General features: G+C 37.6%; 1 protein-coding gene across 4 annotated transcripts in view; it reads left to right on the forward strand.

Annotated features, from left to right (window-relative positions):
* The window catches only part of MAPRE2 (microtubule associated protein RP/EB family member 2), a 201,116-nt gene that overhangs the window by 104,394 nt on the left and 83,214 nt on the right, over window positions 1–13,508 (forward strand). The window contains exon 1 of one of the 4 annotated variants that reach the window (XM_072604543.1): window positions 1,350–1,542. The exons of the other annotated variants lie outside the window; for them this stretch is intronic. The gene's annotated coding sequence lies outside the window, so the exon portion shown is untranslated. Of the gene's footprint in view, window positions 1–1,349; window positions 1,543–13,508 lie in introns of those variants that run through there. 4 annotated transcript variants of the gene reach the window in all.

Here is a 13,508-nt window from a genome sequence, read left to right on the forward strand (position 1 = left end):
CATCAATAAATCACAGGGCCAGAAAATGAAAAGCTTTGTCATTTTTGTCTTCATCCCAAGCCCTTGGTACTTTGTGTCCCAAATATGGTAGACATCTTTCCAGTCTTTTTACATGTTAGTCCCCACAATTTACTCTGTAATCCAGTGACACTGGTCTCCTTGCTGTTCCTCTTCTGAGATATTCCATATCCCAATTCCAGGCATTTTTACTGTCTGTCCCCCATACCTGGAGTGCTCGCCTTCCTCATCTCTGCCCTCTGGCTTCCTTAGAGTCTCAGCTAAAAATCTCACCTTTCTTTATTCATACCCCAAAATTCTTCCTTCTGAGACTTTCCCCAATTTATCCTGTAAGTAGCTTTTTGTACATAGCTCTTGGAGACCAGGGACTATATTTTGCCTCTTTTTTTTGCATCCTCAGCACTTAGCACAGTACCTGGCACACAGTAGGCACTTATAGATGTATAATGACCGTCTGATATACCCATTTAAAACCCCATTTTTCCCTTGACTCCTTTTAAATTGGGAAATCATTTAAATAAGAGCTGCATATTGGGCACATACTGTGTACACAGCACTGTGGTAGATATTCTAAGGAATTCAGAAGGATGAGAATGTCTGGTCTCTGCACTCCAGAGGCTCATGAATGAGGAAAGAGAACACTGACACCATGGGAAGTAACATGAAAATGACATGACAGTATTAGAAGGGATGGGGACTACACATAGGATTTTCATTGGTGAGGAGAACTCCAGGATGAGGAAACTCTGTGAATGTAGGTTGGCACCTTCTGTAACTTGTAATCTTAAAGAGTCTTAAACCTAGATTGCTGAGGTTAAGAGCCTTGCTCAGGGTCACACAGCCAGTATGTGGGTCTTCTTGGTTTACAGTTCCCTGTCCAATACACCAAAATGTCTGTAGTGAGCATAATGAAATGGTAAATTCTGGGCACTGACTGCTATGGAAGCTCAGAGGTGAGGGAGACCACAGACCCTCTGGAGAGGTTAAGGAGAGTTCATAGAGGAGATGCGATTTGAGCTGGATTTTGATGAATGAGTATAATTTTTAGGTTGGTCAAGAGGAGAAAGGTGTTTATTCCAGGCAGGGATAATAATCTAAGTGTAATGAGAACCAGACTGGAGGATGATATGTTGGAAAACAAGATTGGATCGATGCAATGAGGCTACGTTATGGAGAGCCCCGAAGGTCCAATAGGAAAGCTGGCTCGCTTTTATTGTCCATAAGACACAGGTAGTGGTAGATCTCTAGATTCTATGTGGTTCTGACATCATTCTGACATCACAGGGAGCTGATGATTTTTGAATTGGAGGGTGTGGCATGATGAAGTCAAGATTATATGCTGGAATGCATCTTCCTTTCTGAATTAATTTTTAAAGCTTGAAATGAAACACACTGGGAAAATAGGGTCACCTAGTACCCTACTGAGCTTGTTCTAAGACATCTGTTCAGCCCCCATGAGCAGGTTGGCAGCTTGTACCTCTCTGAAATTCCAGGAAATGAGTTCCCAATTGGCTCAGCAGAGAGGTGAGGATGCTCCAGCACGCAACAGCTTTTATTCTGACTCTATTCCCATACAGGAACCCTATGCTTAGGAGGAGATGATACTCCTGGTAAAGTCGTTATCACACGGCGCGTTGCTTGTCTATTTGAGGCCAGAAGGGCTTCAGGCTTCTTAGAGATAATTTTTAAGAGACTGAGGCAAAGGCAGTAATTTTATTTCATGCAGGCGTTCTCTGCCAAGAGCAAAGCAAATTGATCTTCAGCACAGGCCCATTAGGGATTGGGGCTACGCCTTTGATCCAGTGACTCCGGCCTCCTTGCTATTTTACATAGAAGACACTCCATCTCTTGGCTTCGGCCATGTTCCCTGGCTGTCCCTGGTGTCATTATTCATATGGATATATGATCAGTAGAGATATCCAAAAGCCTTTGGTTTTATTGATATTACTGATAGTTTAAAAACAGCACTGTCTCCTCCCTGCAAGGCGCTCTCCTCCCCAACTTGTCAGTGATTCTGTCTTGCCTTTCAATGTCCTGGGAGGTGAGGCTGAGAGAATTTTTTTTGAAAAGCTAGACCCAATAACTGTAGCATTTCCATTTATATTTCGAATAAGATCATATTGATGAGAAGCAACTTGAACAATTGGTATCCCAACATAAATTATAGGGACTTGCTTTGAAATTTTCTTCATTCAGTTTGCCAAAAGAAAAGGGATTTGTGCCTCTTTTATGAAACATATCCCTTTATTATTATTGGATGTCATAGGAATGATACTTCAATTGTCAAGAAAATTCCTTTTAGATGAATTTCTGGGTATTTTTCAACTCGAAGTTTCTATAATGCCAAATTGTATATAACATCTTGAGCCAGTAAAAGCTTTAATAACCCCCCTCCGGTAGGTTATGCAGCGAATATAGTGCTGGGCCTGGAGTCAGGAAGACCTGAGTTCACATCCTGCCTCAGACATTTACCAGTTAAGTTTTACAACCTTGGGCAAGCTCCTTTAGTCCTCATTTCCTTCATCTTTAAAATAAGGATCTTAATAGCACCTACCTGACACAGGGTTGTAGTGAGTATCAAATGAGATAACCTTTGTAAAGTGCTGTGCAGACCTTAGGTGCTAACCACAGAAATGCTAGTTATTATCACTGTTATCTCTCTTCAAGCTCTCTTTACCCAAAAATATTCATGTGAATCTCATTTCCTGTTTTATTTTGAAATTTCATACATTCAGTTTCTAATTATTTTTTCTGTTTTACATAAATGAATCTTTTAAAATGGGAACTTAGAGGTTGTATAAGGCAGAAACCTGAATTAAATTTCCTCCATTTCAAGATAATTATAGATAGAATGGAGGGATTTACATTACTTATCTCTTCTATATTTGCTACTACTCTCCCCTCCCCAAAGGTTACTTTTCACAAAAGGAACCATTTAGTGAGGCAAAGGTCAAAGACAACTTTATAGGAGCTCTCAAAGGGGTACCTTTTAGTATCTGGTCCCTGTGTATGTCTTAATCACTCCCTCAATTTTTCTCTTGCCGTACTCACTAGGACTATATTCCCTTGAGCTGAAACAGCACCAAGCCAACAGAAGCTTTCTTATTAAGAACATTATTATCATGACTGTACTGGTTTTTCCTGAGGCAAAAAACTATTTTTTAAAAATGATAATTACATGAATTAGCCAGATTACTCATTCCTCTTACCAATAAGGGAGTCTCTTTTTTATCAGTGAAAATAATGCTTCCAGTCATACAAAATTCTTCTCTTAGTGTTGGACAATACCTGCTCCATATGACGAAAAATGTGAACCTTAATAAATACACTGAGAACCAGATTTGGAACACAGTTCATAATTTCTGTAAGGATGGAGGAAAGGGTTAAGGCAAAAGAAAGGATTGATAAGAAATGGGTTGTTTATATTTATTGTTATATAAAAATATATAGATTGTCCTTAAGGCTCTATTTTTTAAACGTTATGTTGTCTGAAAGCTCATTTCTTTGGAAGACCTACAACTTCCTATGCCTATATAGAAGGCAGTATGCTATAGTAGTAAAAAGGAATTCAGGCAGATCTTAGTTTAAGTTCTACCTTTGATATATATGACTGTATAACCATAAACACCCTGCCTCCTATCCCCCCAAAATGCTCTAAGCAATTCTTTTTTTTTTTTTGGTGAGGCCATCAGGGTTACATGACTTGCCCAAGGTCACACAGCTAGTAAGTGCTAGGATTTGAACTCAGGTTCTCCTGACTCTGGGGCCAGTCCTCTATCCCCTGCTCCACCTAACTGCCTCCAAGCAAGTCTTTAAAGCTATAAATTTCTGAGAAAGTGCTGACCTACCTTGATAGAGTACACCTACCTCACAGGTCCAAACCCTAACTCTACATATCTATCAAGGTAAACAGTTCTGTTTTGGAAAGAAGCAGATTTTAAATGTGCATAAACATGGTTCTTTTAATACTTTGACAACCATTTGCTGAGGCTCTTTTTTTCTTGTTGCTATTTCTAATAATTTATTATTATTTGGCAGAATTCTACCGAGATTATGATTGAGAATTAAGAGCATAACTCTATTTTGTTTTCTGAAAACTGATGCTTTTTATTTTTTTTCCTTTGGGTTTTTTGCCGTGGGTCTCAGACTTTAATTCTTTGTTCTTAAGCGTCAGCCTCCTGGCAAAGCCCTGGGAGGTTATTTGTCAAAAAGGCTAGAGGCAATGACATCTCAGGGAGGCTTTCTGATGTTCACAGTGTTACTTTGGATTGTAAACACTAGTATCCTAAATAGTTGCTTTCCGTGTGTTTCTGCATGATTTTCAGTTTATACTATACAGATAAGAAGGATGATAAAATAGATTGTTCCAATTTACTCTTTAGCACCTCGGAATGACATTTCAGGTTGCTTATAGTATGGCAGAAAAACAATCCATTTTGAATTTTTACAGGATTGTTATTAAAAAAAGAAACTTCTTTTAGCTTTAAAATCTCAATGTAACTAGAACAGCAGTCTCCTAAGAATGAAAGATAACACCAAAATAGTTATATGTCCTATTTAAACCATTTATTCAGTGTACAAGGTGTTACTGATTAACAAAAATGGTCCAACAGTGTATCTCCTTAGGACATTTCTTCTATGGGTAAAAATCATCACACCTACAATTTTTAAAAAATGAATTGTGTAAATAAATTTTAAAAGTGTGCTGTATGCATGCTTAAACTGAAGAATATCTTCAAATAGAGATTAGTGCACTGTTGTAGGGATTAGAAAAAATTTAGAGGAAATGAGAAGCTTATTGCTTAACCATAATATATATTTAATTTATTGCTTCATTTCCTTGAAAGAGACTGTATATTTTTGTAGCTGGATGAGCATATTCCATCCAGTTAGTAGGAAAAGCAAGATAATTGTTCCATAAATTTTGCAGCCTTCTGAAAGGGTTATTTTTCAATGTATATTTTTAAATTTCTCCCAGGATTACAAATTATTGGTACTCTCTGATATTTACTGTGTTCTCCCTCCTCATCCAAATCCCAAACCCAACCCTCCTGTCTTACTCATTTTGCATGGTAATATCACTACCGAAAACTGCGATGAGCTCACCAAACAGTACTGTTCTGGTCACCCCAAGACAGATTATCCCCCAACATGGGTTAAGGCTGAATGGTTTTCCAGTGGTGAGACTCAACAATTAACTGAAAACAAAGACTGAGAGGCTCTGAAGAGATTATCTCCATCTAGCCATAGGGATCTGTTCAATATCCAGGAAGAAAAGAAAATGCAGAAAGATCCTGAACTTTGCAAGAATGGCTCCCTAGGAGTGGAGGAAATGGAAGAAGGGGATGGGGATTTTTTGTAGCCTCTAATCTGATTCTAGATTTTCTCTCTCCTGCCCCACATGACCACTTTAATTAGCCTTGTATTGTAAGCAGTGAAATCTTCCATCACCTCGCCCTGGCTCCAAGAAATCCTTTTGGTGTTATGGGAGCAGGGATGCTGACTGACTTTTACTGAACTCTCAACTCATCCTTCCTGGGAGAAAGGAAGAGCAACAGTTCCATTCAACATTAAGTACCTACTATGTGCAAGGCAATATGCTAAGTGCTAGAGATACCCTGTCTTTGGACCTCTGTTTTGGACCCATTTTATTCTAAATGTACAATTCCATGATTCTAGTTTGACATTTCAAAGGAAAAATGACATGTAAAGGAAAAAAAGAGAGAGGACTTCATGAAAAGACTGGATAGAGGGGGGTGAATGAGTTAAAATAACTAAGGTTTATCACCTGGGATACTAGACGAATAGTCACACTATGAAAGAAATGGGGAATCTTTTGACTGATTATTGTGTGACTCCAATCCAGTTTGAGACCTTTACCCTCAAGTTATTTAGATGCCTAAGAATTTCCCTAAAAACAAAATAAAACAGAAGGATGGGTTATCTCAAAAAACAGGTAAGGACAAAGCGATCAAAGTGAAGGGGACGGAGGGGAGCCCATCTCTCTAGTTAGTGTCACTACACAGACCTTCCAGTGTTAATAAAAACAGCAGGAAACATCATTCCATATGGTCTGTGTGGGTCACAACCACTTCACCTCCAGTCAGAAATTTGGTTGAGAATGAAGAGATGGTCTAGACAATTCAGCATCATTTTTTTCCACTCCAAGCCCCATCCTACTCTTAGACTTAGCCATACTTTAGAAGGGCCTGGCACCGTGACGTAGCCACCTATTGTTTTAAACAGTCTGCACCACACAATCTGATATTCAGTTATATTTGGTTTATTCTCTGATTATTTTCTGTATGCTCATTATATCTTCACAACTATATTATCAATTGTGAAGACTAATGGAAATTGTTTTTAATGTGCCACAAGGCCTGGTGCAGTACTTGTGTACACAACAGGTTCTGAATAAATTAATAAAATACCTATTGATTGTGTTGATTAAGAGGAAGTCTATCATCAGAATATGATGCTTAAAATTCAAATTTTGGAAGAAATTCCATTTTGAAGAATTCCATTTTCCATTCTTCATTCCATTGTATAAATTCTATCTTTGAAGAAAGATCAAGACCTTTTAAGATTTCATATAGTTATATTTAAATTTAGGGGTTATATTCAATATTCCTGAAAGTTTAACAGACTTAAAATGTTGAATGAAAGGGGTTTTTAAAAATTCTTGTTACACAAACCACATTAAATATTTTTCATCAGAACCCTTCAAGAGATTGTTCATGTAACATGATTTTCCTTATTTTTATTTTTTTCTTAACCTAAGAAGCCAAAACTGTCTGCGTTAAGCTTGATAGCAAAACTTGTGTGACACTGTTTGTAAGACTGAGTTTCTTGAAAGAGGAATCAAAACTCATATTAAACTCTTTTGGTGTTTTGAGCCAAAGGTGAATAATACAGCTATTTGGCTTTATATGTTAAGAGGCCAAGAGAAAAAAAGCAACTCTGAAGAGAGTATTTTGGTGTTCCCTGGATGACTCCACAGTTTCTTTTTAATTCTCTTTCAGTTCTTGAGTAAGAAAATATTCAAAACCAAAAATATTGGAATTTACAATATGAAAGTGTACAAGGATTTAAGGCTATATTGAAACTATCCGATGTAATGCCTAGTCATTTAAAAAAAAATCTTGGCTCCCAGAGGTATGGAAGGAAGCTGCTTTGGGCTAATCCAGAGTCTACTACTTTGCTTAACAATCTCCAGGCATGAGAAATTAGAGGTCACTTTGAGTTTCACAAATGACCTAGGGCTTCTAATATGTGGTTCTGAGTGCCATTTAATTTCGTTTATAGAAATGTTACTTTTGCCAAAACCTTAAGGCAAAATCCAAGATGTGTTGCTGGTTATATGTTGGCAATAATTTTCTTCTAGTTTCATACGTTGCTATTTACTGTTCTGTGACTGAGTCAGTCATTCAAGAATCATCTGGGAATGTGCTTTAAGAATTTGCCTTAGGACATTCCCTGAAAGAAAGCCAAATCCTGTTAGACAGGACATCCTGTGATTCCTTCAGTTTATGGTGACCAAGGGCACAGCTTTTTTTTAAAAAGGTGATTACTTCCTTTCCCAGTCAATAAGGATGTCCAGAAATGGTTGAGGATCATTTGACTCTTAGGCAATGTAATTGTATCAAAACAACTAAACCAAGAAATCACCTGAGAATTCAGGAATTGGAAGAAAGCCCAAGTCTTTTTGCCTTTCCTTCAAGTGAGATACTGATGACTTGGTGACTGTCAGCACTTAAGGGACCACCAGCCTGGTGGACTTGAAATTCTACTCATTTTTCTGAAAATCAGTCAGTCATCAAGCATTTATCAAATACCTGCTACCCTGTATGTGCCAATCCCTGTGCCCAGGTGCCAAGGATACAAAGACAAAAAGAAAGAAAAGCATCTCTGCTTATAAGCAGCATTCTACTGGGGGAAGATGTTGTGTGTGTCTGTTTATGTATTTAGAATAAATACAAAACTGATACAAGATAGTTGAATACAAGAGAAAGAGGAAGGTCGCTAGTGTCAGATTAGTTTGACAGCTGAGTAGAGGACAGACTGAAATGGAGAGAGACTTCCTGGGGAGAACATCCAGCAGGGCTGTTAAAGTAGGTGAGGTCTGAGGCAATGAGGGCCTACACCACGATGTTGAGTCTATGAATCCAGCGATGAGGAGTGATACAAGAGATGCTGTGATGGTAGAAACAATGGGATTTGTGGGGTGATGTTAGTGAAGAGTCAGTGATAATACCTATTTAGCTGAAAGCAATTGGAACATATAAGAAAGCAAGATGTACATCTGGCCAATACATGATCACTCTCAATATATTTTTTTTAAGAAGCTATGTAAGTTTCATATCCAATTAAACTAATTATCTTCTGCCTTGAAACTGGCCATTTTGACACCAAAATAGAATGAAGGCTGGCAAGAGCCAAACCACAGCTTTGGGCTGTTTTAAGCTGAAAGCTTACACAGATACTTGGGATAATTACTATAGTACCCGTTTCTGTCCACAGAGCTATTAGAAATTTAAGAATTTAAGAAGACATAGATGGAAGTTACATATCTTGGAGTCAAACGTACTGGAATATTTTCTCTTCATTAGCAGTTTACACTTTCCTCATCTTGTTAATAGACTTAATTTTACTAGTACATCATTTTCTATTTCCATCTCAAAATGTTCTCAGAGAGTTTAAAAATGAATTTTACTGTTATGTAAATATTGCCCTTTGGATAGGCACAAGGCCTCTAGGGTAATATTCCCAAAGGGTTATTGTTGTTGGGTTTGGGTTTTTTTTTAAATTTCAGAAATAGATTTTGCTAAATATGTAGCCAAGATACTAATCGGGGACTCTGAAGTAAGTCTTTATTAGGGCTGAAAAGAGTTAGAAGCAAGGAATGATGTGCAAGGTCTTTGTCCATTTTTACCAAGCAACCACAAATAGCAATTTGAAAGACCCAAGGAATAAAATATGTAGTCACTGGAAATGTTAAATCCAGTAATTCCTAAAATATCGGCATGGTTTATATGTTACAGCTGGCAGATTAGTGAGCCAGAAATCTTTCCCAGCTCTAAATCCAGAGGCTAGCCACTTCAGGCTTTTCATTTCAGGTGTTTCCTTCAAAGATGTTCAATGAAGTGTCATTGTAATGGGAATAAAAAATGATGCTTAGTAAAATTAAGGAAAGAAAATAATTTTGGTAAGGATCACCTTTGTGGACATTAATACCCCACTATTTCTCTATCCTTTTGCCATCAATATTATGCTCAGTTCTGTTCCCATTTCCTCCAATAGTATGTACTCAAAGTACTAACCTTACTCATAGGCAAAATAACATTTACCTGTTTGATGTGATTTAGGATCCCAGCAACTTTCTGTCTTTCTCACCTTCGTCTCTGTGTGCCCCCCTTCCCTTCCCTTCCCTCCCACCAAATTTCCCATTTTCTTTTTGAAATTCTCCCAGAGGAGCTTCATTCTTTTAACTTAAAGTTTTGGCTGCCATGAAATTCCTCTGGGAGGGGGTCAACTTGAAGTTACTTTCAGTCTTTGGCTTTTTTCGAAGCAAGAATTCTTTCTTTCTTGAAAGCAGCTTTTGTAAAATGATCTTGGGCACCTGATTTGGAAAGTAAATTGTAAAGGAGATAATAGGGTACAGAACTGAGAGGCTACAGCACTGGACAACAAATCACTCAACTGCACACTGTGGTCTAGGGCGTATGCTGGTATCAAGGTCAGCCTACAGCCTCTTACCCTTCACTTACCCTAAATACTGGCTTACGTAGCAGATTTCTAACAGTGTCTTGTACTGGCTTTAGCATCTCAGTTGTGGCCTCTTGTTTGCCCAAAATTGACTCAGGTTCATCATGGATAACAAAATGGTCTAAAGGCTTGGAATCTAATGAGAGCATTAGGGTCTTGGCAGGAAGGGCCGGTGGAAGGCAGGGAGTTGAGGATCAAAGAACATGCTGAAAGGTGAGCTGGGGTTGAGTAGGTGTCCTGAGGAGAATGACTTAATAGGAAGTAAGGCAGAATGAATGGGTTGGCAGAGTTCTCTACAACGGTGAGATTCTGTGTCCCTTTTGTATGTTAAATCAATCATTTGTTTCAACCACGTGGACATTTAGGACAATACAAATATATTGTTTACTTCTTGCAAATATAACATAATTTAGTTCCAGTATTTAATTTTAGTATTCTTAACCTTGAAAAAGCATTCATCTCTTATCATATACTCAAGCCACATTGAAAATGGGGAGCGGGCAAAGGAGGAAGAAAAAGAAAGAAGGATTTATGAAGTGCTGTGAAGCAGGCATTGTGCTAAGTGCTTTAGAAATGTTATCTCATTTGCTTTTAACAACAGCCATGGGGGGAGGTAGGTGCTATTATTATCCTTATTTTACAGTTTAGGAAACTGAGGCAGGCAGCAGTTAAGTTACTTGCTGAAGGTCACACAGCTAGTATCTAATCCCAGATTTTAATTCAGGTTTTAATGATTCCAGGCCTAGCTCTCTATCCACTGTGCCACATGGTTACAGAAGTTGTAGTTGGGAATCACAGGAAGAATTCTTATAGAATTTAAATATCCTTCTTTTCCTTGGACATTCTCTATCTGGTCATTTTGGAGGCCTTACCTCAGTTTAGAAATCTTATGGTCTTTTGAGTTTCATTCTGTTATCAGTTGATAAGAATGTCTGTTCTATCTTTGACCTTCTCCTCTGTCTACATTCTCTGCTTTGGTAATCTCATCCATTCTCCAGGCTTCAGTTATATCTATGTAAGTCACTGCCAGATCCATCTCTCCACCACTAACTTCTTCCTAGAACAATAGTCCTCTATTTCTAAGTCTTTGCTAGAGATCCCTTTGAATATCTAAAACTTAATATATCCAAAGTGGAAATTCTTTCTAACCCACCCTTCCCTAAAATTTCTCATTTTCTCTGGTTTCTACCATTTTCTCCATCACTCAGGCTTGAAAAACCATGGATTCATTCTTCCATTTCTGATTCCTCCCACTCCTACGTTGCCAAGGTCTTTCAGTCTTTTTCTGCAGTAGTTCTCATATGTGTGCCCTCCTTCCTTCCCTACTATAACTGCTCTGTTAAATACAGCCTCATCTTGCTTTGTCCAGGAATAGGCAACTGGTCTTCCTAACTGGTCTTCCTGCCTTCAGGGGCTCCCTTTCCCAATTCATTCTTCATACTATTGCTGCTGTATGTTATTTATGTGCGACTGTTTGTCTCACTCCTTTATTTCAGCGTCTTTAGGGCAGAGGTGCCAATCTCAGGCCAGTTGGCTGCCTAAAAACCAAAATAAGATGTAATTGGGAAATATCTAACAAAATAAATAAAGATGCAGTAGAACATAGATAGTGTTGTTATCTGGTTTTCTAAGGTATTCCTGCCAGAGGGGTTCTTATGTACAGTTTACTGGCCCCTGTTTGTATTGGAGTTGGATATTACTGCTTTAGAATTTTCCCCTTTGGGGATGTCCATCAATTGGGGAATGGCTGAATAAATTATGGTATATGAATGTAATGGAGTACTATTGTGCCATAAGAAATGATGAACAAGAAGACTTCAGAGAGGCCTGGAAGGACTTATATGACCTGATGCTGAGTGAAAGGAGCAGAACCAGGAGAACTTTGTGCACAGCAACGACCACAGTATGGAGACTTGGAATTTCATAATAATGCAAGAACTTCTCAAAAAAAAAAAAAATCCCAATGGTGGTTTTCTAAGGCAAAATGTCTTCCACACTCAGAGAAAGAAATACGGAAGTCATTCGCAGAATGTAGCAGATCATGTTTGCATGTGTGTGTGTTTTTGTGTATCATGTTTTGATTTGTTATATGATTTCTTCCATTTATTTTAGTCCGACTACATAGCACGACTATAGTGAAAATGTACTCAATAGGAAAGTATATGTAGAACCCATACAGAATTGTATGCAGTCGTGGGGAGGGAGGGGGGTAGTAGGGGGTAGGTGTGGGGGGGATAAAATCTCAATTGTATGGCAGTGATTGTTAAACATTAAAAAATTAAAAAAATTAAAAAAAAATAAAAAAAAAAAGAATTTTCCCCTTTGATGCCATTTACTACCACTGTGACCCCAGACAAGTGAACTCCCCTCTCTGGGTCTCACTTTCCTCTTCTATAAAAAAGAAGTGGGAACAGTGTTTGGTCTTGGTGATCTGGAAGGTCCCACTCAACTCTAAATGTAGATCTTCTGGTCCTGTGATTCTGTGAGCCCAGGACTGTTAGGAAACTAGAGGCCTGAGTTCCCTCTCTTGATGTCTCTTAGTTGGGTTGCCTTGGTCAAGCCATTCATCCCCTCTGAGCTTCAGTTTCCTTATCTGTGAAATAGGGACAGTGATAATGTTTCCATTGCCTTCCTCATGGGCGTATTGTAAGGAATTAATTTTGTACCTTATTAAGCACTATATAAGTGTAAGTTATTGTTATTTCCTTCCCCTGCCCCTGGATTGTTAACTTCATGATGTCAGGGAGTATGTTTATTTCTTAGTACTTAAGAGATAACTTAATAAATTCTTGCTAAATTGTTGAATGATAAGGAATGCTGTTCTGTAATGCATTGGATTCGATTATTGTGTAATCTCTTCTTGAAAATCATGAAGAAATCTATATACTTAGTTTAAACCAAATTCACTCTTTTAATAGATTTTACAATCTGCGTAGGATAAAGAGCTTAGTATCTTTTAAAGAAAATGTCATTGGAAGTTGGCATTATTAGCAAACTGTAATTATATAAACTTTCAAAGATCATTAAATGTCACAGCTGAAGTGATCTTGGTAGAGGCCTTTTTATTTTACAGATGAGGAAACTTGTCTATCCAATTAATAAAAAAAAAATAATCACAGTTTGCAAATAGTGCAGTTTAGTAACAGAGACACATAAATCATATTAGTTTGTTTTCCATTAATTTATGAGTTGCTTATTTAAAAAATAATTCATCTCTCCTATTTTAATAAGATTATACGTTTTTAAAAAATAATTTGGATCGTTTGTTGTGTCACTGCACTTTTTCATTATCTCTTCATGAGGTTAATTTAACTACTGAGCCTAAGTTAGCCTAAGTAGGTATCACCATTCATCTGGTAATTACCTCCAAAAGAGGTTCCAGTGTCTAGGTGTAGAAGAGTGAATTTACCTTAGTTTTTTACTCCCTAACCTAATTCAGTGACAGAAACCTCAAAAAAGTCTTTAAAAGTTAATTTCTTTTATTTAGACTAAAGTATATCTCTGACCAGAAAGTAGAGACATAGTGAGATGATTCAAGTTATTCATTTGAAGATATATGCATGGTAGTTTTTCTTCAATCTAAAGGGAAGCCTTAATATATGATTTTAAATGAAACTCAATAAAGTTACTGTAGTATGTCTCTGGGGAAATGGTGTGTTATTGTCAAGGCTTGTCTCTAAAGGGCTATATTTTTCTTTTCCATTCCCCACCCAAATAAATTATTA

This window comes from Notamacropus eugenii, chromosome 4, assembly GCF_028372415.1.
Source record: "Notamacropus eugenii isolate mMacEug1 chromosome 4, mMacEug1.pri_v2, whole genome shotgun sequence".
NCBI lineage: Eukaryota > Metazoa > Chordata > Mammalia > Diprotodontia > Macropodidae > Notamacropus > Notamacropus eugenii.